Below are 6,755 nucleotides of genomic sequence, written 5' to 3'. Positions count from 1 at the left end.
AGCGTCCGCCTTCGTCAAGAGCCAAGCAGGAAAAGGCTTTCCTTATACTCGCCATAAAAGTGTGAAAGCAACTTAAGCAACAAGTAGAAAGAGATAAACAAGAAAACTATGCCGCTTAACTTTGTTACATGATTATGGTGTGCCGATGCCACCACTGGTGTCGTACTGCTTTGAAAGTGAGTCTCATCATGATACATAACTTCTCTTCTCACATTCTTCCAAGGCCGCTTGTTAAGGCTGTTTCTTTATTTGTTTTGTTTTGGGGGGGTTTTGTAAATGTTACAAAAAAAGTGATCGACTGGTTAGCACCTCGGCCTCACAGTGCAGAGGTGCAGGGTTCGAGTCCGGCTCGTGCCTCCCTGAGTGGAGTTTGCATATTTTCCCCGTGCCTGCGTGGCTTTTCTCTGGGTGCTCCAGTTTCCTCCCACATTAAAAAAAAAACAAAACAAAACATGCATGACAGGTTAATGGAACACTCTAAATTGTCTCGCGGCGATTGGTCGTCTATGTGCCTTGCAACCAGTTCAGGATGTCATCCCGCTACTGCTCGAAGATAGCTGGGATGGGCTCCAGCACGCCCTGAGACCCTAATGAGGACAAGCGGATTAGAAAATGCATGGTTGAATGGATGGATGTTACGAAAAAGCCTCAGAAATGGAAATTCGAAGCAGATGCATGTCCCTGGTCTTACGTGATGTAGATTTGACTTTTGGAGACCTATTTTTCCGGAAAGTTTAGAAATTTTCCAGAGTGAGAAGTGCCTCACTAAAGTAATTCAGACAACGAAAACATCACAGTGGCGATGCTTGCAGTGTTTTATCAGGCGCAATCGATCTTGTTTACAGAGATGAAATGAATTCTCTGCAGTTCTCCTCTCTGAAAATACATCACAAATGATTTACAAGTCCTGTGAAGTCGCAGCAGCCCGAACCAACATCCTGTAGGTTTAAAGAAGCTAATTTGTTGAAGGTTGGAGAGAAAATTGCTTCACTGGATGTTTTGCTCTCCAGTCTGCTCACGGCCACAAACTCTCTATGACTAGAATTGCCAACCTGGTGAGCGTCTTACATCCTATTTCCAAAAGTAAGCATCATTCACAGACTCACCCGATGACACAATCATACCTGGTGCAGTGCGTTTATCATAGTTCAAAATGAGGTTGACAAATGAGCTGGCAAGCACACTTTTTATAAATCAATGAGCACAGCAATTGGTCAACTCCCCCCAAAAATATTTTAGTCAACTGTCAAGTGATAGAAACATAACCATATCCTCAACACTCCAGCATATGCAGTGTTCAACTTTTGAATGGAAACATCGCAAAGCCAGTTCTACATCTACTCAAAAATGTGACAGCCTGTGTGCCTCAACTCTTCCATTCAGAATCGTTTAGGATCAGGCATCACCACACTTGAGCACAAATGCATTCTTTCATGGCTCAACTTGCAACATCGAGAGGAGTAGTGGAGGGGACTTTTGTGTAGCGACAGAAAAGTGGGCTGTGCGCTGCAATTGTATTCATGGGTAAAACTACTACATCAATGAGAAGGTAAAAAAATGCATGGTCATTTTTATCCATCCATCCATTTTCAGATCTGCCTATCCTCACCAGGGTCGCTGGAGACTATCCCAGCCGTCTTCGGGCAGTAGTCGGGGGACACCCTGAACCGGTTGCCAATCGCAGGGCACACAAAGGCGGACAACCAATCACACTCACACTCACGCCTGGGGACAATTTAAAGTGTTCCATTAACCTAACCTAATATTTTTGGAATGTGGGAGGAAACCGGAGTACCCGGAGAAAACCCACGCAGGTTAGGACATGCGAACGCCACACAGGAAGGCCGGAGCCGGAATCGAACCCTGCACTTCTGCACTGCGAAGCCGACGTGTTAACCAGTCGACCACCGGGCCGCCCTGACCATTTGTAATCGGACAGATTAAATTGTAAACCCAATGTCGGCTTGTCATCCAGAATGAGTAAAGTCCTACATAAATTCATCCACCCATCATTGACTTTTTTGTTCCAAATTTTAAAATGTGATGCTCGAATGAGCTTTCATTGATGCATTGTGAAGAAAGTGCACTTCAGATCCTTTCAAAAACATCATTATCACAAATATTATCACATCGACATGTTATGAGCCTTTGTTGTTTTTACATCCACTTAGCAACCAAAGGTCTTGCGAACATTTATATAAACCACTCTGATGACACAGCAGGAGTAACCGCATAACATCTAATATGATGGCGGCAGGGGGGGGGGGGGGGGGGGAACAACAACAAAAACAAAAAAACGGAACAGTCCCAAAACAACCAAGTCATGAGAGCAAACAATGCAGATATTATCAAGTTCAACTTTACAATTAATTAAACCAATTTTTCAAATACTATTTTATTTTCTGACTATTTCTGAGACTGCAGAAATCCTGCTTTGCAGCATAAAGACAGAACAACTTCGAAACATGTAACCTGACATTTAAAGTGTCCACATTATCAATCATCCATCCATCCATCCATTTTCCGAACCGCTTGATACTCACTAGGGTCGCGGGGGGTGCTGGAGCCTATCCCAGCCGTCTCCGGGCAGTAGGCGGGGGACACCCTGAATCAGCTGCCAGCCACTCACAGGGCACACAGAGACGAACAACCATCCATGCCCACACTAACACCTAGGGACAATATAGAGCGTCCAATCAGCCTGCCATGCATGTTTTTGGAATGTGGGAGGAAACCGGAGCAGGCCCGGGGGAGAACATGCAAACTCCACACAGGGAGGCCGGATGCTGGAATCGAACCCGGTACCTCTGCACCGTGAAGCCGACGGGCTAACCACTGGACTACCGGGCCGCCCCATTATCAATCACTTGATATTAAATAAATAACATGTCTGACTTCGGGCATGTACTCTGTAAAAGCCGGAGTGTTGAATTTACTCAATTTTATTTTGTCAAACGGCAGCAAATATAAAATCATCTGGAAGTAGATGTATAGTCCACTTAAAAAATGTGGATCCAGATGATTTGATGTTTTGCAACCATTTGACAAAATAAAATGGAGTACATTCAACACACTATTTTCTTCAGTCGAGATCTAAAACAGTTTTTGCAATAGAGTATGCGGCTCGCAGGCAAAAACTGTCCTGCTGTAAACTATATCTGGCCTGCCAGATGACAATAATGAGGAGGGAAAAAAAACTATATTCACTGTAAGTGCATCAATATCGCCATGGTCTTGTTTCTGTACAAAATAATGAGCCCTGCTTAAAATTGAATTTTGTTCTGTATGTCGCTTGGAAGCGCTCCACTTTCGTGTTCCTTACGAGGCCAATGCCTGTGTAGTGAATGCAGGCACCCGACATGACTTTTACCGGCTGTGTAAAAACCAAAGCCAACCATGCGCGCTCACTGGTTTACGTCAGGAGCGTGCGTTAATCTTCCAATTAAAAAAAATAGAGTGAACTAATGCGAATTGAGTACACATTGATCACTCGGAACACACTTAGCGACCCGGTCTGAGCGTCGCATGCGGGAAAATGCACAAAATGTGGACCGTGAACCTTCCTGCAATACCCCAAGGCCTGTACTCCTATACCGTAAGCTTTCAATATCGTTCCATCCCTACTGATAAAAAGATATTTTTAATAGGAGAAGCAAGGTGATGAAGATGTAACTTCAGCCCTTGATAGGATTTTGAAGGGGGAAAAAAAAAAAGTGTCTCTCGCGTTCCCTCTGTCACACGCATAGAAGTAAAGCAGCCCACCGCTGTCCAGGACTGAGTGATTAATGGTTGTTCTCTGCTTCTCCCACTCACCTGCACTCAGCTGTTTGATTGATGGGCTTGGGGGGCCTTGACAGATGGACAGATGTAGCATGGGGAAGAGCCCAGGCAGGGAGCGGAACTTCAATCCGGTCGGCATCAACATCCTTTTCCGACGCAGCGGCAATGGTGCCGTTTTATTCCCATCTGGCCGCGTCATCCTTTTAATTGCACAGACATGAAAATGTGGGAAGGCTGGTGACATCATACACTCCTGGTCATGTTTACTTCAACTCATGGAATCGGTACACTCCATATTCACATCTTGATTATTTATATTATTTGGATTCTGAAAGACAAATTAGATTCTTCTAACATTGTGCACAGGGTGAAAGATTAAAGAAATAAGTCACGATTTTATAATTGTATTCGGTGCCTCTGATTTTGTCTCCTAATGATCCTGCTGCCTATCGTCTTCCCGGACAGATGGAGGTGAAATAAGATAATGAAACTAATTATCGGCGTCAAATTACATCCCAGCCTCCAATGATTCAATGCATGCAAACCTGTACAAGGCATGTTTTTTTTCTCCACATTCTACATTTACATTCACAGCAGTGCAATATTGTGAAACTCTCCTCCAGATAGCTCTAAACCAATACAGAGTGTCTTCATCTCCATCAATCATTCAGTCTCTTTATAACAGTAAGTCTTTGTAGTTGTGAAAGCGTTCCTCCATCGCTGTGGGTGAAGCTCACAGTGTAATGTTTGAGCAAGAAGACAAGAGGCAGCGGGAAGGAGGGCGGCACTCTTTGCCATATCTCTATTCATTTGTGAAGTGAGAGCTGCAGTTTGTGGAGGGGCAGCAGGCAGACAGAGCCATAAATCACACGTCCTACTAATGGCAGTTCCAAACGAGGCCTCTCATCAGACAAGACAAGTGTCGCTCTGTGTGCTACTTGGAGCGCCGCTGTAACATCTGTGCGCTATCAAGCGACTGGGTCTGCTCTGTGCGTCGCCCTTGCATTCAGAAGCAACTGTCAACTGCGCCTTAACGGTTCAATTTGAGTTGGCTTCGATCTTTGTGCCAATTTTCCCAAGATTCCGTTGGTTGAGTTTCAGAAATTCAAACGCTCTAAACTGGGTGCCAATGTATTCACTCACCATGTGTGTTCTCAGAGCAGCAGGTCGGGAACCAGGTTATGAATGGTGGAGGCTTGATGGTGATTTGGATCTTCCTTGTTCTGGAATGAAGAATAAAGCAAAGTGACTATAATGCCAAACACATTGTGCATCATTGTTTATTTATTTATTTTCTTTCATTTAAAAATTTATGTTTTGTGTCCTAACTGGCTAAAATACAGTCAAATGTTTGGACAATTTCTGATACATTTGAAAAGGACTTTCGATTAAGTTCTCCTCGATAATAAATGGAAGCGATTGCAGTTTCCTGACCTCTAAATCACATCATTTTTTATTCTAGAAAGGGGCCAATGTTACCTGCAGGGTAACCTTACAATAAGAATCGGGCTGCAAAATGAATATAGTCCATTCCACCACTCCCCATGATCATGAAGTTGATGGAATGAGTCAATGCAGTCAAAAGCTGACCCCATGTAGAGGCGGCCATTGTTTCTCTGACTGAAGGTTGCGCTTTTGTTCTATTTGGTCAGTGAATGATGACGTTTGAAGGACGATGATCCTGCTGTACACAGACAGGGGCAGGAAGGAAGAAAATGCAATTACCTTAGTGATGGGAATTCCGGCTCCTTTTAGAGAGCCGGCTCTTTTGGCTCGGCTCCCTAAAAAGAGCCGGCTATTTCGGCTCCCAAATGGCTCCTCAGTTTTTTTGTTGCTTAAATTAATTTACTACCAAAAATAACGTAATATTATGCGTAAAATGAATTACTAATGCAAAAAATAGACAGTATATCAAATATTTATTATTTATATGGCTTTATGTATATTCTTCTGAACATACTCAACATGGAGTACAACATGGAGTGCTACAAAAATAAAAACAAAGTACAAAGACCCATATCAAAACAAGGTCAACAAAAAGTTCCAATCTCTGAATGTGCTCTGATGTGCCTGTGCAGGTTATTTGTGGAGCCTGATCGATGGGATATTTTAACCTTGCACAGTCTACACGCTGCCTTTGAACTATCAATTAAATTGAAATGAGTCCAAATTTCACTGCGTTTCCTATCCATTTTCTCACCTTTCCGCTTTCCACCGTGTTGTTTTTTTCGCTAACTAACTCTCTCGTCTCCTCGTTTGTCTTGTTTGCGTGCTGCTCAGTGTCTCTTCTCTAACCCCTCCCCCTTCTCTAAACTGCAGCGTGTGCGCGTGTGTGTGTGTGTAAACCCCTCCCCTTCCTCTTCTACCACGGATCTTGACCAATCACGTGCGGCTTTAACCGAAGGGGGGGAAAAAACAGGAGAAAAAAAAAGTCGGCTCCTATTCGGACCGGCTCCCAATGAGGAGCCGGCTCCCATCGTTCACTTCAAAGAGCCGGCTCGTTCGCGAACGACACATCACTACTATACCTGTCGAAGCAACAATGGCCGAGCAGCCCCGTTGCTACTCACTTCACTTGAAGAAACCCGACAAGCAGTGGTGAATTGCGGGAGCACAAAAGCCACCCTTGCTGAGCTCTCAATCAGTGCTTGGTACAAGATAGGTTATCTGACAGCCTTTTTGAAAAGGCGGACGTGTGTTTCTGCGTGGAACATAGTTTGTTCATGAACATTATTTCATGTAAAACAAGGTCTAGTGTGGAAGCTTGGAAGTAAAACACAACACCTTTTTATGTATTGAAGTGACTGCATAAGGTTGAAACTGTTGCTAGTTTGTGAATCACACATTCTCTTTTTTCTTAAAGCTCAGCTTTTTTTCTCCTAATGCTCCAAGACACTTGGGTAACGGAGCAACTGGGATAAACAGACAACAATCTGGGCATCTCTGCCACTCAGCTGGGCTTTGCCTTTATTGCA

At 43.9% G+C, this 6,755-nt stretch overlaps 1 long non-coding RNA gene across 1 annotated transcript; it reads right to left on the bottom strand.

Moving 5' to 3' along the window:
- Positions 1–3,843: 3,843 nt before the first annotated feature.
- On the bottom strand, positions 3,844–6,060 carry LOC147210872 (uncharacterized). The gene is made up of 3 exons (XR_015101268.1): positions 5,981–6,060; positions 4,924–5,003; positions 3,844–3,980 (listed from the first exon to the last, which is right to left on the bottom strand). It is a non-coding gene; the product is annotated as an uncharacterized LOC147210872 (long non-coding RNA).
- Positions 6,061–6,755: the final 695 nt, after the last annotated feature.

The sequence above is a fragment of the Hippocampus guttulatus genome, chromosome 1, assembly GCF_054856545.1.
Source record: "Hippocampus guttulatus isolate MCC_2025c chromosome 1, RoL_Hgut_1.0, whole genome shotgun sequence".
Classification (NCBI taxonomy): Eukaryota; Metazoa; Chordata; class Actinopteri; order Syngnathiformes; family Syngnathidae; genus Hippocampus; species Hippocampus guttulatus.
The sequence above is the reverse complement of the archived record's forward strand: the minus strand, read 5'-3'. Positions and strand labels throughout refer to the sequence as shown.